We start from the raw sequence: 25,284 nt of genomic DNA, 5'->3' as shown, positions 1-25,284 counted from the left end.
TTGAGCTATAATGTCAATTGGATTTTTAGGCTTTATTGTGTGAGCTCACCACATATTTACGGTAGGCATAGATGTAGACACACCGGCCTACTTTACCTCCGCCACTATAATTATTGCAATTCCCACTGGCGTTAAAGTCTTTAGCTGACTTACTACACTTCACGGAGGTAATATCAAATGGTCCCCTGCAATACTTTGAGCCTTAGGTTTTATTTTTCTCTTTACCGTGGCGGGCTTAACCGGTATTGTATTAGCAAACTCATCACTAGATATCGTACTACAGGACACATACTATGTTGTAGCCCACTTTCACTACGTTTTGTCAATAGGAGCTGTGTTCACCATTATAGGGGGGTTTATTCACTGGTTCCTCCTATTTTCAGGCCATACACTAGACCAAGCTTGCGCCAAAACCCACTTCACCATTACATTCATAGGCTAAATTTAACCTTCTTTCCACAGCACTTTCTCGGCTTGTCCGGAGTACCTGGATGCTATTCTGATTACCCTGATGCCTATACCACATGAAATATTATATCATCTATGGACTCCTTCATTTTCCTAGTAGCGGTAATATTAATAATCTACATAACCTGAGAAGCCTTTGCCTCAAAGTTCTATTAATCGAACAACCCTCTACTAACCTAGAGTGGTTGCATGGCTGCCGTCCACCCTACCACACATTTGAAGGACCAACCTATATCAAAACTAGATAAAAAAGGAAGGAATCGAACCTCCTAAAACTGGTTTCAAGCCAATCCTATAGCCCCTATAACTTTTTCAATAAGGTATTAGAAAAATTATTTCATAGCTTTGTCAAAGCTAAATTATAGATTAAACTCTATATATTTTATATGGCTCACCCAGTCCAACTAGGTTTACAAGATGCCACATCCCCTATTATAGAGGAGCTAATCACCTTTCATGACCACGCTTTTATAATCGTATCCTTAATTAGCTTTCTAGTCTTATATGTTCTATTCTCAACACTCACAACAAAACTAACCAACACTAACATTACAAATGCCCAAGATATGGAAACTATTTGAACTCTCTTACCCGCGATCATTTTAGTCTTAATCGCCCTCCCATCCCTGCGCATCCTCTACTCAACAGATGAAATTAACAACCCCTCCTTTACTATTAAGTCAATTGGACATCAATGATACTGAACCTACCAGTATACAGATTATGGAGGATTAATCTTTAACTCTTATATACTCCCCCCATTATTCTTAAACCCAGGAGACCTTCGACTTCTAGAAGTTGACAATCTAGTGGTTCTTCCAGTTGAAGCTCCCGTCCGTGTGATAATTACATCTCAAGACGTCTTGCACTCATGAACTATCCCCACACTAGGCCTAAAAATAGGTGCAGTTCCTGGGCGCCTAAACCAAACTACATTTAATGCTATACGACTAGGCGTTTATTATGGACAATGCTCAGAAATTTGCGGCGCCAACCACAGCTTTATGCCTATTGTCGCAGAATTAATTCCACTAAAAATTTTTGAAATAGGACCCGTGCTTACCCTATAGATTTATCACCTCCTACCCTACACTTCCACCCCCCCCATAACTCCTTAAAATACTCTTACAGACGCACTGTACAGCTATTCCAGCATTAACCTTTTAAGTTAAAGATTGAGAGAAACAATTCCTCTCTGCAGTGAAATGCCTCAACTAGATACATCTACATGGTTCATAATCATCACAACCGTACTCCCCACACTATATCTTATCACACAATTAAAACTATTGAACACAAATTACTAACTACCCCATCACAAAAAACCCTAATACAAAACCCCACAATAACCCCTGACAATTAAAATGAATGAAAATTTATTTACCCCATTCACAACTCCAATAATCCTAGATCAACCTACTGCAGTATCCATCATTCTATTTCCTATATTATTACTTCCAACTCCCAAATGCCTCATTAACAACCGACTTATTACTATTCAACAAAATCTAATTCAACTCATCCTAAAACAAATAATAATAACTAACAGTAAAAAAGGACAAACTTGGTGTCTAATACTAATATCTCTTATTATTTTTATTACCATAAACAATCTCCTCGGACTTCTACCCCACTCATTTACACCTACCACCCAACTATCTATGAACCTAGCTATAGCAGTCCCCCTGTGAGCAGGTGCAGTAATTACAGGTCTCCGCTCTAAAACTAAAAGCTCTTTAGCTCACTTTCTGCCACAGGGTACACCCACACCTCTTATTCCCATATTAGTAGTCATTGAGACTATCAGCTTATTTATTCAACCAGTAGCCCTAGCTGTACGCCTAACCGCTAATATCACAGCAGGCCATTTACTAATGCATCTGATTGGAAATGCCGCACTAGCATTATCAGCCATTAACTTCCCTGCTACCTCACTAACCTTCATACTCCTGATATTATTAACAATTCTAGAGATCGCAGTTGCTATTATCCAAGCCTATGTTTTTACACTCTTAGTCAGTCTTTATCTACATGACAACATTTAATGACTCACCAATCTCATGCTTACCACATAGTCAAACCCAGTCCCTGACCACTAACAGGAGCCCTCTCAGCTCTCCTAATACCATCTGGCTTAATTATATGATTCCACTTTTATTCCACCACTCTATTAACACTAGGACTATTAACCAACATACTAACTATACATCAGTGGTGGCATGATATTGTCCAAGAAAGTACCTATCAAGGCCACCATACAACACCCGTCCAAAAAAGTCTTCGTTACGGAATAGTCTTGTTTATCATCTCAGAAATTTTCTTCTTTGCCAGCTTCTTCTGAGCATTCTACCACTCAAGCCTTGCTCCCACCCCACACCTAGGAGGATACTGACCACCAACAGGCATTACCCCTCTAAACCCTCTAGAAGTACCCCTCTTAAATACCTCTGTACTACTTGCATCAGGAGTTACAATCACCTGAGCCCATCACAGCTTAATAGAAAGCAATCGAAAACAAACAATCCAAGCCCTACTCGTTACAATTTTACTAGGCATCTACTTCACCTTATTACAAATCTCAGAATATTTTGAAACACCCTTTACTATTTCCGACAGCATCTACGGCTCAACATTCTTTATTGCTACTGGCTTCCACGGACTTCATGTCATCATCGGATCCACATTCCTGACTATCTGCCTTATTCATCAACTACTATTATATCACTTCACATCAAACCACCATTTTGGCTTTGAAGCCGCCGCTTGGAACTGACACTTCGTAGATGTTGTCTGACTGTTTCTCTATATTTCTATCTATTGATGAAGGTCCTATTCTTTTAATACAATTAGTACAGTTGACTTCCAATCAATTAGTTTTGATAGCATTTGAAAAATAATAATTAACCTGGTATTAGCTTTAACAATTAACACTCTTTTAACCTTGCTACTAATAATCATCATGTTCTGACTGTCTCAACTCAATTCTTATACAGAAAAAACAAATCCTTACGAATGCGGTTTTGACCCACTAGACTCTGCTCATATTCCTTTCTCCATAAAATTTTTCCTAGTTGCCATCACCTTTCTATTATTTGATTTAGAAATTACCTTACTACTACCCCTACCATGAGCCCTCCAAACAACAAACCTCCCCATAATAATTAAATCATCCATCATATTAATTATTATTCTAGTTCTTAGTCTGGCCTACGAATGAACTCAAAAAGGACTAGATTGAACTGAATTGGTAAGTAGTTTAAACAAAACAAATGATTTTGACTCATTAGATTATGATAACCATACTAACCAAATGTCCCTTATCTATATAAATATTGCGCTAGCATTTACCATTTCACTCCTAGGTGTATTAATCTATTGTTCACACCTAATATCCTCCCTACTGTGCCTAGAAGGAATAATACTGTCACTCTTTATTATAAGTACCCTCATAGCTTCAAACGTGCATTTCTCCCTAGCTAATATTATACCTATCACCCTATTGGTATTCGCTGCTTGTGAGGCAGCAGTAGGCCTTGCCTTATTAGTCTCGATCTCTAACCCATATGGCCTAGATTATGTCCACAACCCAAGCTTACTTCAATGTTAAAAAAATTATCCCCACAATTATACTACTGCCAACAACATGATTTTCCAAAAACAACATAATCTGAACCAATCTGACCACACACAGTCTGATTATCAGCCTTATCCCCCTACTATTCTTCAACCAAACTAACAACAACCTCCTTAGCTATTCAACCTATTTATCTTCCGACCCACTAACAACGCCACTGCTAGTGCTAACTGCCTGACTCTTACCTCTCATAATCATAGGAAGTCAATACCATTTACACAATGAATCCCCCCCACAAAAAAACTCTATCTTTCCATAATAATTCTCCTACAAATTTCCCTAATTCTAACATTTATAACCACAGAATTAATTATATTCTATATTTTATTTGAAACTACCCTCATCCCCACCCTAGTCATCATCACCCGATGAGGCAACCAAGCAGAACGCCTCAACGCAAGCACATATTTCCTATTCTATATACTAGCCGGCTCTCTTCCCCTACTTATCATGTTAATCCACACCTATAATAACCTAGACTCACTAAACATGACATTACTAACACTTACGGCTCAAAAACTAACAACTACCTGATCCCATAACCTTACTTGACTAGCATGCATGATAGCCTTCATAGTAAAAATACCCACCTACACTTATGGTTCCCTAAAGCCCATGTTGAAGCCCCCATTGCCGGATCAATGTCCTTGCCGCAGTACTCTTAATGGTATAATACTACTTACCTCAATCCTCAACCCCTTAAGAGAATACATAGCCTACCCATTTCTTATACTATCTCTATGAGGTATAATCATAACAAGCTCAACCTGTCTTCGACAAACGGACCTAAAATCACTTATCGCATACTCCTCCGTAAGCCACATAGCTCTGGTAATCATAGCTTCCCTCATTCAAACCCCCTAAAGCTTCACTGGCGCAATTATCCTTATAATCGCCCACGGACTTACTTCATCTATACTATTCTGCTTAGCAAACTCAAATTATGAACGAACCCATAACCTCATTATAATACTTTCTCGAGGACTTCAAACCCTATTCCCACTAATGGCCTTCTGATGGTTTATAGCAAACCTCACTAATCTCGCCTTACCCCCTATTATCAACCTAACAGGAGAACTCCTTGTAATAATAACTTCACTTTCTTGATCACATGTTACCATCATACTTATAGGACTCAATATACTAATTACAGCCCTTTACTCCCTCCACATATTTACCACAACACAACGAGGAATACTTACATATCATATCATCAACATAAAGCCTTCCTTTACACGAGAAAATATATTAATATTTATGCACCTTTCCCCTATTATCCTCCTATCCCTCAACCCCAATATTATTCTAGGTTTCATCCCTTGTAAATATGGTTTAACTAAAACATTAGATTGCGAATCTAATTACAGAAGCCCACTACTTCTTATTTAACGAGAAAGCTTGCAAGGACTGCTAATCCATGCTTCCGTATTTAACAAAACAGCTTTCTTAACTTTTTTTTTTTTTTTCCCTGAGACGGAGTCTCTCTCTGTCCCCGGGCTGGAGTGCAGTGGCCGGATCTCAGCTCACTGCAAGCTCCTCCTCCCGGGTTTACACCATTCTCCTGCCTCAGCCTCCCGAGTAGCTGGGACTACAGGCGCCCGCCACCTCGCCTGGCCAGTTTTTTGTATTTTTTAGTAGAGACGGGGTTTCACCGTGTTAGCCAGGATGGTCTCGATCTCCTGACCTCATGATCCGCCGGTCTCGGCCTCCCAAAGTGCTGGGATTACAGGCTTGAGCCACCGCGCCCGGCAGCTTTCTTTTAAAGGATAGCAGTTATCCACTGGTCTTAGGAACCAAAAACGGCCGGGCGCGGTGGCTCAAGCCTGTAATCCCAGCACTTTGGGAGGCCGAGACGGCCGGATCACGAGGTCAGGAGATCGAGACCATCCTGGCTAACACCGTGAAACCCCGTCACTACTAAAAATACAAAAACTAGCTGGGCGAGGTGGCGGGCGCCTGTAGTCCCAGCTACTCGGGAGGCTGAGGCAGGAGAATGGCATAAACCCGGGAGGCGGAGCTTGCAGTGAGCTGAGATCTGGCCACTGCACTCCAGTCTGGGCGACAGAGTGAGACTCCGCCTCAAAAAAAAAAAAAAAAAAAAAGGAACCAAAAACATTGGTGCAACTCCAAATAAAAGTAATAACCATGCGCACCTCCATTACCATAATAACCCTAACCTCCCTAATCCTCGCAATTATTATTGCCCTTATTAACCCCAACAAAAAACACTCATACCCTAACTATGTAAAAACAGCTATAATATTTACTTTTACTATTAGCCTCCTTCCCACAGCCCTATACATTCTCCTGGACCAAGAAACAATCATTTCAAACTGACATTGGATAACTATCCAAACAATAGAACTAACACTAAGCTTCAAATTAGATTACTTCTCTATAAAATTTATCCCAATTGCACTATTTATTACTTGATGCATTATAGAATTCTCACTATGATATATAAGCTCAGACCTAAATATTAAACAATTCTTTAAATATCTCCTTATCTTCCTTACCACTATACTAATTCTAGTTAGTGCCAACAACCTCTTCCAACTTTTCATTGGATGAGAAGGCATAGGAGTTATATCCTTTCTACTAATTAGCTGATGACACGCTCGAACAGACGCCAACACAGCAGCTATCCAAGCAATTTTATATAACCGCATTGGCGACACTGGCTTTATCCTGGCCATAACATGATTTCTCCTATATTATAACTCATGGGACTTCCAACAAGTAGTTATCCTAGGCTCCAATTCAAGTCTCCTCCCACTGATAGGCCTTCTTTTAGCAGCAACAGGAAAATCAGCTCAACTTGGCCTCCACCCTTGACTACCTTCTGCCATAGAAGGCCCAACTCCAGTGTCAGCTTTACTGCATTCCAGCACCATAGTCATTGCCGGGGTGTTTCTACTTATCCGCTTCCACCCCCTAATAGAAAACAATACGTTAATTCAAAGCCTTACACTATGCCTAGGGGCCATTACTACTATATTTACAGTAGTATGCGCCCTAACACAAAATGACATTAAAAAATCGTAGCCTTCTCCACCTCAAGCCAACTAGGCCTAATAATAGTCACCATTGGCATCAACCAACCATACTTAGCATTCCTACACATCTGCACTCATGCTTTCTTCAAAGCTATACCATTCATTTGCTCCGGATCTATTATTCACAACCTAAACAACGAACAAGACATCCGAAAAATAGGAGGGTTATTTAAAACAATACCCCTCACTTCAACTTCCCTAACCATTGGTACCCTGGCACTCACAGGCATGCCCTTTCTCACAGGCTTCTACTCCAAAGATCTTATCATCGAAACCGCAAACACGTCATATACCAATGCCTGAGCCCTGTCTATCACTCTCATTGCCACTTCCCTAACAAGCGCCTAAAGTACTCGAACTATTCTCCTCACCCTAACAGGACAATCTCGCTTCCCAACCTCAATTAACATTAACGAAAATAACCCAACCCTATTAAACCCAATCAAACACCTCACAATTGGCAGTCTACTCGCAGGATTTCTCATTACCAGCAACATCTCCCCCACTACACTCCCCCAATCAACAATACCTCACCACCTAAAACTCTTAGCCCTGTACGTCACTGCTCTGGGCTTCCTAGCAGCTTTAGATCTCACCCTTATAACCAATAATCTCAAAATATACACACCATCACACATATTCAAATTCTTCAACATACTAGGATATTTTCCCACTACAATCCATCGAAGAGTCCCCTACCAAGACCCACTCATAAGCCAAAATCTAGCTTCCCTTTTACTAGACTCAATCTGACTAGAAAAGTCTATACCTAAAACGATTTCACATATCCACATTATCACTTCCATCACCACAACCACCCAAAAAGGTATAATTAAATTCTACTTTCCCTCCTTCCTTATCCCTCTCATCCTAATTCCACTCCTAATAACATAACCTTTTACCTCGAGTAGTCTCAATCATAATGTATACACCAACAAATAATGTCCAACCAGTAACCACCACTAATCAACGCCCATAATCATACAAAGCACCCGCACCAATAGAATCCTCTCGACTCAGCCCCGGTCCCTCTCCCTCAAAAATTACCCAAATCTCTATATTATTAAAGTTAACTACCACCACTAATTCATCATAACCTAAAACTCATAAAACCAATCTCACCTCCATCACTAACCCCACCAGAAGACCCCCCAAAATCTCAAATCCTGAACCCCATGCTTCAGGGTACTATTCAATAGCCATCACAGTAGTATAACCAAAAACAACCATCATACCTCCCAAAAAATTAAAAACATCATTAAACCCATATAAGTACCCCCATAATTTAAAATAATTACACAACCAATCATACCACTAATAATCAATGCTAAGCCCCCATAAATAGGAAAGGGCTTAGAAGAAAATCCCACAAACCCCATAACCAATAGTACACTTAATAAAAATAAAATGTATGTCATCGTTTCCACATGGACTCTAACCATGATCAATGATATGGAAAACCATCGTTGTACTTCAACTACAAAAACATTAATGACTCCAACACGCAAATCTAATCCAGTCATAAAAATAATCAATCACTCCTTCATTGACTTACTCACCCCATCCAACATTTCTATACGATGGAATTTCGGCTCACTCCTTGCAACCTGTTTAATCCTACAAATTATCACAGGCCTATTCCTAGCAATACACTACTCACCAGACACCTCCTCTGCCTTCTCCTCAATCGCACATATTACCCAAGATGTAAACTACGGCTGAACTACTCGCTATCTCCATGCTAGCGGTGCCTCTATATTCTTTATCTGCCTCTTTCTACATATAGGCCGAGGCCTATATTACGGCTCATTCCTTCTTCTAGAAACCTGAAACATCGGCATTGCACTTCTACTTATAACTATAGCAACAGCTTTCATAGGCTACGTACTCCCATGGGGCCAAATATCATTTTGAGGTGCCACAGTAATTACAAATTTATTATCAGCAATTCCATACATCGGAACCAATCTTGTTCAATGAGTCTGAGGAGGGTACTCATTGTGATAATCCTACTCTCACATGATTCTTCACCCTTCACTTCATCCTATCTTTTATTATCGCGACCCTCAGAACTCTACGTCTACTATTTCTACATGAAACAGGATCAAATAATCCCTGCGGAATCTCGTCTGACTCCGACAAAATCACCTTTCACCCCTACTACACAATCAAAGATATCTTAGGCCTAGCCCTTCTCTTTCTTATTTTAATAATACTAGTATTATTCTCACCTGACATTTTAAACGACCCGGATAACTACACCCCAGCCAACCCACTAAGCACTCCCCCACACATCAAACCAGAGTGGTACTTCCTATTCGCATATGCAATCCTATGGTCCATCCCTATCAAACTAGGGGGAGTATTAGCACTCCTCCTATCAATCCTCATCCTAGCAATCATACCTATACTCCACAAATCTAAACAACAAAGCATAGCGTTCCGCTCACTTAGCCAATTCCTATTATGGCTCCTAATCACAATTCTACTTCCCCTTACTTGAATCAGAGGTTAACCAGTAAATCAACCCTTTATTATTATTGGACAAATAGCATCCATGATATAGTTCACCACAATTCTAGTCTTGATACCACTTGCCTCCCTAACAGAAAACAACCTACTCAAATGAACCTGCCTTTGTAATATAAATTAATACACCAGTCTTGTAAACTGGAAATGGAAACTTCTCCCTAGGGCAATTCAGAAAGAAAGCACCTAACTTCACTGCCAACACTCAAAACTGGCATTCTAATTTGAACTACTTTCTGTATTCTATGGTGTGCAAACTTTAAAGTGCAACTTAAGTACTAATTTATTTTAACATGCTCCTATGTAATTCGTGCATTACTGCTAGCCAACATGAATATTATATAGTACTATATATGCTTGACTGTACATAGCACATATTTTTACACACCTACTAACCACGCTTAATAACATGCTTACAAGCAAGAACTCTAATGAATTAATCAACTATAACACATAACTTCAAGACTCAAAGATCAACTACAACCCCCAGAATATCAACCGACCTAGCACTTTATTTATCGTACATAGTACATTACATCCTTTGCTGGACATAGCACATTTAAGTCAAATAATTTCCTGTCACCACGGATACCCCCCTCAGTTAGATGTCCCTTGTTCACCATCCTCCATGAAATCAATATCCCGCACAAGAGTGCTACTCTCCTCGCTCTGGGCCCATAACTCGTGAGGGTAGCTACAGTGAACTGTATCCGACATCTGGTTCTAACCTCAGGGCCATAGAACTAAGATCGCCCACACGTTCCCCTTAAATAAGACATCTCGATGGATCCCGGGTCTATCACCCTATTAACCAGTCACGGGAGCTCTCCATGCATTTGGTATCTTTTATCTCTGGTATGCACCCGACCCCATCGCAGAAAGCCAGTCCCGCCTCTTTCTTGGTTGTAGGAGGACCAAATGTAGCAACTTATCCTTTACCTCAGAAGAAATATCTCCACAGGCCCCACACCAATGGACCCCTAGAAATTTTACTGAGGTAGAAGTTCCCTGAATTTTAGTCAGATTTATTTCCCATCCTCTGGCATGAGAATGTCTCACCAATACATCCTGTGTGTTTGCTATTTCTCGCTCACTGGATCCAATCAGCATAATGTTATCATTGTAATGGACCAGTGTGATATTTTGCAGAAGCAAAAAAAATCTCCAAATAAGATGATGACACAAAGCTGGAGAGTCGATACACCCTTGAGGTAGGACAGTAGAGGTATATTGCTGGCCTTGCCAGCTGAAGGCAAATTGCTTCTGGTGGGCCTTATGGACAGGAATGGAGAAAAAGGTATTTGCCAAGTCAATGGCTGCATACCAGGTAGCAGGAGATGTGCTAATTTGCTCAAGCAATGAGACCACATCTGGTCCAGCAGCTGCAATTGGAGTCACCACTTGGTTAAGCTTACAATAATTCAGTGTCATTCTCCAAGAACCATCTGTCTTCTGCACAGGCCAAATGGGAGAGTTGAACAGGGATATGATGGGAATCATCACCCCTGTGTCTTTCAAGTCCTTGCTGGTGGCACTAATCTTCACAATCCCTACAGGGATACAATATTGTTTGATTTACTATTTTTCTAGGTAGAGACAGCTTGAATGGCTTCCATTTGGCCTTTCCCACCATGAAAGCTCTCACCCTACCAGTCAGGGAGCCAATGTGGGGGTTCTGCCAGCTGCTAAGTGTGTAAGCTGTGAGGATGTAAAAGCATAAGAATGGCACAATGGACTTTGGGGACTTGGGAGAAAGGGTAGGAGAAAAGTGAGGGATAAAAGACTACACATTGGATACAGTGTACAATGCTTGGGTGATGGGTACACCCAAATCTCAGAAATCACTACTAAAGAAGTTATTTATGTAATCAAATACCACCTGTTTCCCCAACATTTATCAAAATAAAAAATATTTTAAAAAAAGATGTAAGTAGAAATCAACACAAGTTAGAGTAACAATATAACTTGGCTTCTATTTCTTACTACCTTTAGTCTAATTGTTTCTAAGGCAGATAGACAAGAGCAATTCATGTTTGCTGCCTGAAAGTTATTTTCAAGACCTAATATGTGTTCTAAGGTACCTACAGGGCTGTTTGACCTTATAGGTTCAGGTCCTTAAGTTAACAACATTCTGGACATAAACAAAGAAAACTCAAGTGAGAAAAAACAGAGGCTATCTATTCAGAGTTTGCTATATTATGGCAGTCAGCCACATCACTTGAATTTGATGTAAATTCAAAGTCAGGCCAGGGAGTGGAGAAGCCTTAGAATAAAAGACAGGAAGTCTTCAGGGATGCAGTTTGGAGATAGTTAACATTGGGCAAGCTGAAGGCAGGTGCAGTGGAAGTGGGCACCTTTTGTGACTGGTTAGAGGAGCATATTTGGCTTTCTCTGGCTCTGAGTTGGAAAAGGAAGCAAACATTAGGCAAGCTGGTAGTTATTGACCAAGTCCTGACTATTTTGGACTAGTTGATTTAAAACTTGTAGGTCAGAATTCTATTGTCAAATAGGCTGGCCACTGTCTTTTTGTATATTCGTCCTCTCAACGTTTAATATACTAGATCAATAAATGTGTATTTCAATGTGCACCATGTATTATCTGAGTCTCTGTGACACACTGTTATCAATTTCTGAAAGAGGAAGGAAAATACTGAAATGTCAGTTCAATAAATAATCCTGAAAAGGAATTATACAACAATTATTTTGACAGCAACAGTGTTGAATGCCTCCTTGGGGGGGAAATTTTAAAATTTTAATGTGGAAAAGAGGCAAAAAAGGTTGGGAGTTCATGATTCTTCAATTCAAAAATGTGCTTCAACACTGAGACACAGAAGAGTCTTTGATTTTGGGGCTGGAGACTGAGGACAGTTCAAAAGCCTAAATCGATCAATGTCAATAGAATAAAGGAATGTCAGGCAAGGGGCCATATATCCCTTTAAACATGTTGCTGATTATGCACACCAGGGGTTAAAAGCTCCCATCTGGGTTTCTGAAATGTACTTTGTGAGATCAGGTGAGAGCATAAAGCTAGTGTTGTGAAAGATTCTCTAACAAATTTCTCTCAGTCTCCTATGCCAGGATAAGCAGAAATCTGATGTAAAACTTTCCTTCCACAAAGAAAAATGGTTTTTTATTGTAGTTTTGCTTTTGTAAGTGAAATCTACTCTCATCCCTACACACACAACCCAACACACACACACATACCTCCCATTAACAGATACAACAAAAGTAGGGATTCTGCCTGTGTGGTTCCTGAGTTCTTTCCTGCCTGTTTTGAGTTCTGCTGGGCACAGTGACTATTTCTGAGTTTGCTTCCAGAAAGCCATTATTACCTCATGCTCTCCTGAACGGAAACTACTGTTCCTAATTACTACAACATGTGAGGCCACAAAGAAACTATTCTATAAGCAAATGTTTCACAAAATGATAAGCTTAAAAAAAAGAGGTGCTTGATACTTGTATGAGAATACAGTGGTGGTGTTAGAAAGCAGCTACTTGTTGTTTTCATTTTTTTTTTTTTTCTTTTTGGAAACCTTTTCATTTGTAATACACAGGCACTTCTCCAAAATCTTCATAGTAGAGGGGAGAGAGTGAATGAATAATGGAGTATAGTATAAAATCCAAAAGTCATTTGTGGTTAGCTTTAGAACTGGGTCATGTAATTTTCATAGCTTAGCTAACTTTCTGGTATTTTGCTTATCCTGATACACAAATTGGTTTAAATTTCTCGGTCATATACCAAAGACAATAGAGAGGAAAGAAACAGAAGATGTCTTCTGGGTACCAGGGAGAATCCTAAAAGGGATAAAAATGGACGTCAACCTCTTTGTATCTTTCTTCTTTTACTCCCAACATGAATTTTCCCTCTGTTGTATCCAAATTGTCCTTCAAACACATCTTAGTTCTCCCAACCTTGCCCCATGCCTTTGCTATGCTCTTCTTTCCAGGTTCAACTCAAAATCCATCTCTTCTGTGAAATACTCTCTTAGAGTCACAGCCTTTTCCGAGCTTCTCTGTCATCTCAGTTATAAAATGGAGATTTTTTTAAAAGGATATGCCTCTAATCCTTTTTATGAGTTTTTAAATTATTTAACTACAGGGATAGTTTTCATGTTCAGGATTGTATTTTCAATGCCTTACACATTACTCCAAAAATGTTTTTAAAATTTGTTGTTTGATATTCCCTTCTTGGAAAAACATTTGATAGCATTTAAATATTTGCTGCTAATAATGATATAGGCATGAAAAGGGGAAGTCTCAAACCTTTATTAAACGTCAAGTTGTGTGAAGTGCTTTGCTGGGCCCTAAACTAACGGATTATCACATAAATTATAGAAACTTTTAACTTTACCTGATTCTCTTTTATATCCATGGAGCTCTTTCATAATTTCTTAAATTTTTTTTTTTTAACACGTGGCTTACTGTTCTGTTCTCCAATACAAACAGAATGAATTTGGAGAGCCAGGTAAACCTAAGTGCAAATCTTGACTATGTCCCTTGTTAATGCAGCAATAAGTCTTTGAGATTTATTGTCTCCTTCATAAAAAGAGAACTAATAAATTCTGTCCCAGAGGGGGGTTATTAATATAAAACACCTAAAAGGGAGAGTAAAAATTAAATACAATTATTAAATGGTACTAAAAAAATGTCTGCTGGTGTTACTATTGATATTATTTGCACAGAGTCTTTCTAAATAGTCTCCAAATTATCTCCCTGAAATCTCCTCACTCAACCTTCTTACTGAAAAGTTATTTAGACTGAACAATAAAATTATTAAATCCCTACTTCCAGTCCTAGATCAGGAACACTTTTGAAGGTAACGTGGATCTGAAATAGTCCATGTTAAATAACATGGATCTGAAACCCAGTCCTACCCATAGGACTGTGAGTGTAAGGCATAAAGCTGTGTATCGCTCCCAGATGGATGCAGTTTCTTCCAATGCAATATGGATCTTGTGATTAAGGTACAATTGTATTTGGTTCATTTGTGCTTTTTAGCAATTTTAATATTGTCTACATTAAAGTTGTCTTGAAAGTACAAAGAGACGAGAAAATGCTGCATTAAGCAATCTATAAGGTTTTTCTGAAGGAAATGCATACTTTCATGTTCTTGTCTTTGTGATAAGAAATGCAAACATGCATAAAATCTGGATCCTACTCTTAAAGAACTCTTCCTTTATTCTGACATTGCTTGAAGAGTGGCATAAAATGGTTTGCAGAGGGAATCTTTGTAGTGATAATATTGTTATAGCTTCGGAGGACATTTGAGATATTAAAAAGAAGTGTTTGGAAGAGGTAATTAGAGAAGATAAGTTGCCATATGCAATAGGATGAGAAAAGAGAAGCAGCCTAGGAAAGGGCTTTTAGTACTACTTGCCCTCAAGTTGGTTTTACAAAACCAAGTTTGGATTGCATTTCAACAACAACAACAAAAAATAAAATGCTATAGATATACATTGAGTGTTATGGAAAGCTCACTAAGATATAATATGCCACGCAAAATGAATTATTTTACAATGATGGACACAATCAATGATACAATCCTACTGATCCTACCTGTATATAAAAATTGATATAAATACAAATACATATGTGTGTATTGTTTTCTTAGAAGGGAATACATATTATTCCTTAATGTAGAAAGAGGACTATTTTTCAGATTGGGTGAGTTATTATCATTGTTGGGAGATAACAGATGCCTTCTTTATACAAAGCCATCAGTAATTTGAGAAACAAAATAATAATGAAGGAAAAAAAAATCCCACTTTCACATAGATAAAGGTCCATGTGGGGGAAGTTGTTGAATATGAGGCTCAAATATGTCTGCTAAATGAATCTCAGAACAAGCTTACTCAGGTAAATCCCATTCCCATTCCAACCCCTTTCCACCTGCAGGAGTAACCACCCTGAGAACCAATGAACAGTCTGTTCCTTGAAGATGGAAAGACCCAAAGAGGAAAGAGGAGGGTAGAATTAAGCCAAACATGCCATTCATTCCAGCCATATTTATCAATACAGTTCATTTTGTCTTTTCAAGAGCAGAATGAGTAAAGGAGAAAATAGAATCAGTGTTGCCCCTAGAGGAAAATCTCTCCTCATGTAGCCAAGTGTGAGGAAAAGATCCCCTCTGTCTTTTGATAGCTGTCTGTAACCTTTTAATTTTTTAGCAAGTGCAGATTTTACTTTTATTATAAAGTAGTGGAATATTAAAGTCTATTCTTATTCTGAAATTTTAAAACCTTGAATAAAAATTAGAACTGTCTGGAAATGGAAGAGACCACCGTATAATTCCTTCTTTCATTTAACTACTACAGGCCACAAATGACTTCAGTTATTGAAGATGCAGGGCTCCCTGGCCACTCTGAGTAGATTCCATTGTGTGGGGAGAATGAAAGCAGAGAAGCAACAATTGTGTTTCCCATCATTAGAGCTGTTGTAGAACTAGAGGTCTAATGACCTGTAAATGGAAGATTTGTGTAGAGTAAGATATCCAACCTGAAAATCATCTACAATCTGAAGCCTGGATGAAAGGGAAGCCCATAATGGCACATATAGCCTGGGCTGGGAGGCAGAAGGTGATGGGATACAGACTAAGTGTGCTGAAGAAATAAAGGCAGTGTACCCACTGCAGCAGTTATTCCTACTAGGAGTATAGTTGCTGAATCATAATGGTAGAAATATATGCCTCTATGGTAATGAAACATGTTTAGAAAGCTGATTTATATTTAAAATATTAATAAATTCAGTTTAATTAAGGGTAGAATTGGAGGAGCTTTGTGGATTCTCATCACTTACTGAGAGTGTCTACCATTGGCCAGAGACTATGCTTAAACACTCTCAGATCCAAGATGAATAGGTAGAAATTGCTGCCCACAGGAGCATATAATCTCTTGGGAGAAAGAACATAATTATATGAATAACCATGATACAACAATGTTTTTAATAACTACATTTAAGTTGTATTGCAAACACTTGTTTACATATTGGTCTTCCCTAATAAACTGAGATCTCTTTGAGGGAGGATCTGTGTTATCTTTCCCTTTATACTCCCAGTGCTGGCAAGGGTTTGGCAGGCAGGAGGTGGTCAATGTTTATTGAATAAATGGTCCAGTGATTAACCAGACTGAAATAAGGAGTTCCATTCAGAAAAAAAGGAGAATATGTGGGATAGTGTGAAAGAGCAAGTCTTAAATTAGTTGGGATAATTTGATCTAGTTCCTGGAAAAATGATGACTTTTCTGACAGAGATCCATATGAAAATGAAATGCAATCAAAACATTTGTAAGTATTGGACCTGACCTCTTTTGGTGCTGTAGTTCACTATTAATAATGCTGAAATGACAGCAAGGGGGATGGCAAACACAATGAAAAGGACAGAAAATATCAGTGACAAATATGCCCTCAGCCTCCTTACAGAGAATATGAGAAAAATATGTTTAAGCAGTTCTATGGCATGAGAAAATAACATGAGGTTATAAATCTTAATAGTTTGGGTGCAATTGTAAGAGAAAAAGTAAATCAAAACACATATTTTGTGTAAATAAAAATGGTATTTTTCTTAATTTTGCAAAAAAGTGTAAGTGGTAACAAAGTATAAATAATGAATATATGAGCATTGCAGTCAAATCTGATCTAGAAAATGACTCCTAAAGGGTTAAATTTGGGATTTGGAGTACTAGAAAAAGTAAAGCCTGCATAATACAGAGGAAATATCTGACAATAGTAAAGAGAGGAAAAAGAAAGACAGAAAAAGAAATAATAAGTTGAGGGTACCTTATGGAATAATGAAGATCATGAGTCCCAGATGTGTGCTATGTTGTTTCCATGGGCCAAGAATAAGGGATTTTTGTATTGACTTAGAAATTATAACAATTTTTCTGGGCTTTGCTCCTGAAAAGGAAATAGAGGAAATTAGACTAACAGAAAACATTTCAGTATTTGTCTGTTCATTTACTTAGTTTTTAAGAAAAATCTAGGCTACAATGAAAAAAAAAATCCAAATACCAAAGGAAGTTTTAGCACCCGGAGTCAATATTCATGTGGTCAATTTATATGAAATACTCTGATTTTTGCTTTTTGACCTCTAGAGTTTCAGTAATTTTTTATGTCTCTTTTATTTCAGCAGCCCAACGCTATTGGTGTTATCATTAAGTGTCACTTCCTAAAATCTTAAACTATAATTCAGATTCTGGCCACCTGTTTCTCTTCCCCTGGAAATCTTCCTTCTTCATTCTGTCCATAGCTATTTTTCTACCTCATGAAATTCTCCAACACTTTGTCACCCCACTGTCTTCTTGTCCACCTCTTCTTCATGTCTTGACTTCCATTTCTATTCATCTAAGCTAGGCTACATGATGGGGGGCTCATCTGTGTTTGAATTTGGTAAAAATGACAATTCTGATTTAGTTTAATATTACATTCACTTCAGTTCAAGTAGACTAGAAACAACAGACTCTTCACCAGATAAGAATGTAAGGTGACTGAATGGCCACAGCTTCCGGGAACATTTTTTAATCCTCCTGAGTTGCATCTGAAGTTAGGAAGTTTGCTAGAATTGAGGAACCCTCCAGGTCAGGGAACAAAGAATCCATAATATTTTCCCTTTTATATTATTGTGCTAGAGATGGGGTCACTTGGCGTCCAAGTGTCTACTTAATACAATCTAAGGAAAGCTTTTTTGTTGTGGTGCTTTCCCTTACTTTGTTTTTCTGCTTGTTTTTGACCTGTGTCATATATATAGTAATATAAGTAAAAAATGCCTTATATTACTTGTCTTTTGTGTAAGCTCATTTCTTCAAACAGTGGTACCTCCACTATCATGTTTTCTAGATCAGCTGGGCCACAGTGCTATTTGTCAATTTTTGAATAGATCCTAATCCCCTCCTCAATTCCTCAATATGGCTATTCTAAAATGTTTATAACCCTTTAAAGCTCCTCACCATATCCTCATTCCTTTCACAGTTAGAAAATGACTTTGTCTTCTGGTCCTTCAGGAAAATTAACATTATCAAGTTAGATTTATTCAAATTCCTAACCACATATTTAAAAAGGAATCTGTACCAGATGGAAACCTGTGCTCTCTTTTTTGTTTGTTAAAAATCATGCTGTGGGCTGGGTGCTGTGATTCACACCTAGAATCCCAGCACTTTGGGAGGCCAAGGTGGAGTGATGACTTAAGGTAAGGAGTTCAAGACCAGCCTGGCCAACATGGTGAAACCCCATCTCTACTTAAAATATAAAAATTAGCCAGGCATGGTGCCATACACCTGTAATGTATGGGGAGGATGAGGCACAATAACCAGCTACTGGGGAGGATGAGGCACGATAATCCCTTGAGCCCAAGAGGTTGAGGTTGCAAAAAAAAAAAAAAAAAAACACTACACTGTGGGATCCAACATTTTCCTTGCTTTAGATTCTTTCTCCATCCACTATTCCCTTACCTTTATTTTTAGGCTCTCTCTCCAGTGGTCTCTTCCCTACACTCAACAACATGTTCAAGCCCCTCTCGGATTAGGATTATATCTTTCTCTTTCATAGTCAAACTTAAAAGAACAGTTTCCATGAGCTATCTCTACTTCTGTGATATGCCCATTTACCCATAAAATCCATTCAATTAGGCTTTTATATCATGACTCTATGGTAGTTCTTCTGGCAAGAATCAGTACTCATTTTATTTAACCACTCTGCAGCATTAAGCACCAGTAAACACTATCTTTTCCTGGAAAATCTCAATTCACTGTTGTTCCTGCTTCTACCTTTTTTTTCATTCTGCCTCAGTCTCTCAGACCAATCCTTTTAGTCTTCTTGTTATATATATTTCTACTCAATAAACTGTGGTATGCCACATGGTTTTCTCCTTGATCCTCTTCTCTCCAACACACAAAAAAATGTGCCATCATTCACTCTTTGTGAGGGGACCTCACATTTTGGATTTAGTGTTCTGTGGTCAGTATCTTTATATTCTTAATAAATTTGTCATCCAGAAGTGTGGCTCATGCCCGTAATTCCAGTACTTTGGGAGGCCAAGGTGGGAGGATTGATCGAACACAGAAGTTTGAGACTATCCTGGGCAATATTGTGAGACCCTGTCTTTATAAAAAAAAAAAGCAAAAATAATTAGTCACACATGGTGGTGCACTCTTATAGTCCCAGTTACTCAGAAGGCTGAGACAGGAGGATCACTTGGGACTGGGAGGTCAAGGCTGAAGGCCTCAGTGGGCTATGACCATGCCACTACACTCCAGCCTGGTCAGTTAGACCTTGTCTCAAAAATAAAATAAAATAAATTTGTTATTAAATTTTTTGTTTTGTAAATGAAGTTTGACAGGACAATGAAGCATGCACTTGCATCGCTGGCCCACATTTAATCCCACTTCGTGCCACCACCCCACCTCCCTAGGAGAGGTTCTCAGCTGTCCACTCCCATGTCCTACCTAGGAACCACTACTGCCCTCTACCTGCAGTGTGGGCTTGGCCTCTGCATAAGGAGAGTTGAAGCTGGACACATCATGCCCCAGGCACCTGTGAGGATCTACACTTGCCCTGTGAGTATCTTTGTGCCTGAAGGAGTGTGACATTAAATAGTAAATAAAAATACCACAAAATGTTGCCAATGTCTGCTGTTATAAAGTTTTTGAGGTCTAAATGGCTTGTACATATATTATTGTCTGCCTCTTTCCCTTTTAGCTCAATTTATACCAATATAATTCTCTTAAAAACATGTGGATCTTCTATAAATCATACTGATATTTATTAAATAAAAGCTAACCCCAAAATCTGTTTTGTTAATCTTTTACTTTGACCTTTTGCTGAAAATTCTGAGGGTCAATACTATTAGGCTTTTAAGAAGACTTATTGACGGAACAGTTTTCTGAGATACTGCCTTTTTTTTAAGGTCATCCCATGAATTATAGAGTCCTACCCTTTATTTCTAGCTTTATCCCTAGACCAAATATTCCCTGTCATGCCCTTGATTTGATCTTGAAGCCATTTCCTATGTGTAATATTGTTTGCCATCTGGAGAATCTTCAAAATTATCAAATTCTGGTTCCTTGTTAACAAGCCACACTTTACCTCGTCTCTCTTCTTTTAAAATTTACTGTATAGAGCAAGAAGAAATCTGGTACATCTTCACCTCTCTGTTTGGAAATAATCCTTAGCTAAAAGCACTTAGGCACATTTTCTACTTTCCACATTGCCACCGGAAAAAAAAAGTCACAAAACTTTCCACCACTGCTTAGCAAGACTCCCTTTCTTTCCAGTAATATTCTCACTTTCTTTAAGCCCTCATTGGCAGCCTTCTCAAAAGCCATCAGATTTCTACTCACAATCTTTAAAATAGTGTTTAGATTTTCACCAACATTTTTCTCAAAGTCCTTCTAGCTTATACCTATTGCCTGATTCTAAAGTCATTCCAACATTGTAGGTTTTGTTATGGCAGCACCCTTTCCTAGTGTCAATATTGGTATTAATTAGCTATTACTGCATAACCACTTACCCCCAAACTTTAGCAGCTTAAAAAGTACATTTTCTCATAGTTTTTGTGGGTCAGAAATCTGGTAGTGCCTTAGTTTGGTGGCTTTGACTCCGTTTTTACAAGATTGTAATACAGATATCAATTTGAGCTGCAGTCAACTGAAAGTTCATCCAGTGTTGGAGGATTTGTTTCCAATATAGTTTACTCATGTGACATTACGCTTAGCAAAAAAGCCTCAGTTTCTTGCTGACTAGGGCAAGAGGCCTTAGTTCCTTGACACATGGGCCTCTCCACAGGGCTGCTTGAGTGTTCTCATGACATGGCAGAGGCTTTTCTCAGAGAAAATGTTCAAGAGAAGAGAAATGGAAGACACCACGTGCTTTCTATGTTCTAATTTCGGAGTCACACATTGTCACTTCTGCTGACATTCTCAGTTCATTAAAAGTGAGTCATTAAGCACAGTCTGTACTCAAGGGAAGAGAAATGTTCTGCTTTTTCAAAGGAAGAATATCAAATAATTTGTGGCCATATTTTAAAATTGCTACATATATACACTTACCTCAGTATCTATTCCTATGTCTATTTGTCTATCTATCTATCAATCCATCTATCTATCTATCTATCAGTTTCAAAAACTATGAGTTTATACTAAAATCTCAAATTCCAATTTAAGAGCACAGGATTAATTCTAGCTTTTCTTTCTCTTTTGTAATTTCAATATCCAGTACTTAGAAAATTATTATATATTATTCACAATATGCTTTTTCTCAATTCTAGAATACATGTAAAAGTATTTTAAGATTGCTAACACATGTCCCTTTGAAAAGCAAATGTACTAACTGGAGTGCAATATTTGTGTTCAGTTCTCTTTGTCTTTAGCCTTACAGTATATAGTCAAAGTAAAGTTTTCCAAATGTACTTAAGTTAGTGTTTTTCCTGGACAACTTATTGTGTGTTGATGTTATTCATTTTTAGTATAGTTAAGTTCATGTGTGTATTAGTCCATTTTCATGCTACTGATAAAGGCATACTTGAGACTGGGTAATTTATTAAAAAAAAAAAGAGAGGTTGAAAGGACTCACAGCTCCATGTGGCTGGGGAGGCCTCACAATCATGGTGGAAGGAAAAAGGCACATCTTACATAGCAGCAGGCAAAGAAAGAATGAGAACCAAGTGAAAGGGATTTCTTCCTATAAAACCATTAGATCTCATTAGACTTATTAAGTACCACAAGAACAGTATGGGGAAAACCATCTCCATGATTCAATTATCTCCCACCAGGTCCCTCCACAACACATGGAAATTATGGGAGCTACAATTCAAGACAGATTTGGGTGGGGAAACAGTCGAACCATATCATTCTATCCCTGGTTCCTCCTAAATCTCATTTCCTCACATTTCAAAATCAATCATGCCTCCCCAACAGTCCCCCAAAGTCTTAACTCATTTTAGCATTAACTCAAAAGTCCACAGTCCAAAGTCTCATCTGAGACAAGGCAAGTCCCTTCTGCCTATAAGCCTGTAAAATCAAAAGCAAGTTAGTTACTTCCTAGATATAGGCATTGGATAAATACACTCATCCCAAATCAGAGACATGGGCCAAAACCAGAAGGCTAAAGGCCCCATGCAAGTCTGAAATCCAATGGGACAGTCAAATCTTAAAGCTCCAAAATGATTTCCTCTGACTCCACATTTCACATCCAGGTGACACTTATGTAAGAGATGGGTTCCCATGATCCCGGGCAACTCTGCCCTATGGCAGAACTACTGGGTACAGCCTCCCTCCTGGCTGCCTTCAATGGCTGGTGCTGATGTCTGTGGCTTTTCCAGGCACATGGTGCAAGCTTTCAGTGGATCTGCCATCTGGGGTCTGGAGTATGGTGGCCCTTTTCCCACAACTCCACTAGGTGCTGTCCCAGTAGGAATGCTGTGTGTGGGCTCCAATTCTACATTTTTCTTCTGCGCTGCCCCAGCAGAGGTACTCCATGAGGGCCCTGCCCCTGCAGCAAACTTCTGCCTGGACATCCAGGCATTTCCATACATCATCTGAGACGTAGGCAGAGGTTCCCAAACCTCAATTCTTAACTTCTGTGCACCTGTAGATTCAATACCATGTGACAGCTGTCAAGACTTGGCACTTGCACCCCCTGAAACCACAGCCAAGCTGTACCTTGTCCCCTTTTAGCCATGGCTAGAGCACCTGGGACACAGGGCACCAAGTCCCCTAGGCTGCAGACAGCATGAGGGCCTAGGGCCCCAGCTCATGAAATCATTTTTTTCTCCTATCCCTTGGGCCTGTGATGGGAGAGGCTGCCACAAAGTCTCTGACATGCCCTGAAGTCATTTTCCTCATTGTCTTGGCGATTAACATTTGGCTCCTCATTACTTATGTAAATTTCTGCAGCTGGCTTGAATTTCTCCTTATAAAAAGGGTTTTTCTCTTCTATCACATCACCAGGCTGCACAATTTCCAAATTTTTATACTCTATTTCCCTTTTAAAACTGGATGCTTTTAACAGCATCCAACTCACCTCTTTAATGCTGTACTGCTTAGAAATTTCTTCTGCCAGATACCCTAAATCACCTCAAGTTCAAGATTCCACAAATCTCCAGAGCAGAGGCAAAATGCTGCCAGTATCTTTGCTAAAACATAGCAAGAGTAACCTTTACTTCAGTTCCCAAAAAGTTTCTCATATCCATCTGATACCACCTCAGTCTAGATTTCATTTTCTATATTATTATCAGCATTTCAGTCAAAGTCACTCAACAAGTCTCCAGGAAGTTCCAAACTTTCCCACATTTCCCTGTCTTCTTCTGAGTCCTCCAAAGTGTTCCAACTGCTGTCTGTTACCCTGTTCCAAAACTGCTTCCAGATTTTCGGATATCTTTATAGCAGCACCTGACTCTACCAGCACCAACTTACTGTATTAGTTTATTTCCATGTTGCTGATAAAGATGTACCCAAGACTGGGTAATTTATAAAGAAGAAAAAGAGTTAATGGACTCAGAGTTCCGTTCCGTGTGGCTGAAGAAGACTCACAATCACAGCGGAAGATGAAAGGCATATCTTACATGGCAGCAGGCAAAGAGAGAATGACAACCAAGTGAAAGGGGTTTCCTCTTATAAAACCATCAGATCTGGTGAGACTTATTCACTACCACAAGAACAGTATGGGGAAAATCACCCCCATGATTCAATTATCACCCACTGGGTCCCTCTCACAACATGTGGGAATTATGGGAGCTACAATTCAAGATGAGATTTCGGTAGTGACACAGTCAAACCATATCAATGCGCTATTGTTTTTATTTCATTTTGGTTTGCTCCCACATTTTCAATGATGATGCTGATGATTGTTATTTTGGGGAATAAGTGAAGTATCATAATTCTAAAATTGAGAACTATACAAAAAGGTGTATGCAGAGTACATCTCCTTGAGCCCATTCAACTTGTTCTTACACTATTGTTCTTTTAACCTAGTTCCTACCCCCCAATCTCAATAGTTCTTAGTTTTTTTTTTTTTTTTTTCTGTATTTCTTTCTGTACAGGTTAGCAGATACATGTATATTTATATTTCTTATTTCTTACATAAATGTAGCATAACAATTTGCACTTTCCTTTTTCAACTTAAAAATAAAGCATGTAAATCACTCCTCATGAATTCATAGATATTCCTCTTTTTTTTTTTTTTTACAACTGCATAATATTCCATTTTGGAATGTACCACAATTTTTGGAATCACTTTTGTATGTTGGAGGTTGTTTACATTATTTTGAAATTACACACGTTGCATCAACAAATACTCTTGTACATACATATCTTTATATTGTTGGAGATATGTTCTTAAAAATAAGGATGCTATGTCCAAAGCTAACTGCATATGTAGTTTTGTTTGATGTTGCCAGATTTCCCTCCAGAAGATTTGTGCCAGTAAGCATTCTCACTAGCAATGTATGAGAGTACCGGTTTCCCCAGGGTCTAAGCAACAGAATATGTTGCCATGCCATACATCTTAATTTTCAAGTTATTAATGAGAAGTCATACTTCAGTGTTGTTTCATTTGTATTTTTCTAATTTTGAGTGACTTTGAATATACTTCATGTGGCTATGGGACTTTTTT

The 25,284-nt window shown here is 38.7% G+C and overlaps 2 long non-coding RNA genes and 3 pseudogenes across 2 annotated transcripts; 3 read left to right on the top strand and 2 right to left on the bottom strand.

Moving 5' to 3' along the window:
• The first annotated feature begins 854 nt into the window (after positions 1-854).
• On the top strand, positions 855-17,217 carry LOC117090297 (annotated as a pseudogene).
• On the bottom strand, positions 1,446-24,576 carry LOC117090303. Its single transcript, XR_004439968.1, has 4 exons — positions 24,567-24,576; positions 19,511-19,518; positions 3,029-3,033; positions 1,446-1,526 (listed from the first exon to the last, which is right to left on the bottom strand). It is a non-coding gene; the product is annotated as an uncharacterized LOC117090303 (long non-coding RNA).
• Positions 1,818-2,658, top strand: LOC117090298 (annotated as a pseudogene).
• LOC117090300 lies at positions 3,536-18,894 on the bottom strand. Its single transcript, XR_004439966.1, has 3 exons — positions 18,882-18,894; positions 14,416-14,423; positions 3,536-3,658 (listed from the first exon to the last, which is right to left on the bottom strand). It is a non-coding gene; the product is annotated as an uncharacterized LOC117090300 (long non-coding RNA).
• On the top strand, positions 6,248-8,171 carry LOC117090296 (annotated as a pseudogene).
• Positions 24,577-25,284: the final 708 nt, after the last annotated feature.

The sequence above is a fragment of the Trachypithecus francoisi genome, unplaced genomic scaffold (assembly GCF_009764315.1).
Source record: "Trachypithecus francoisi isolate TF-2019V2 unplaced genomic scaffold, Tfra_2.0 Lachesis_group11, whole genome shotgun sequence".
NCBI classification, from domain to species: domain Eukaryota; kingdom Metazoa; phylum Chordata; class Mammalia; order Primates; family Cercopithecidae; genus Trachypithecus; species Trachypithecus francoisi.
Note: the sequence above shows the minus strand (reverse complement) of the source record. Positions and strands in the feature narration are given on the sequence as shown.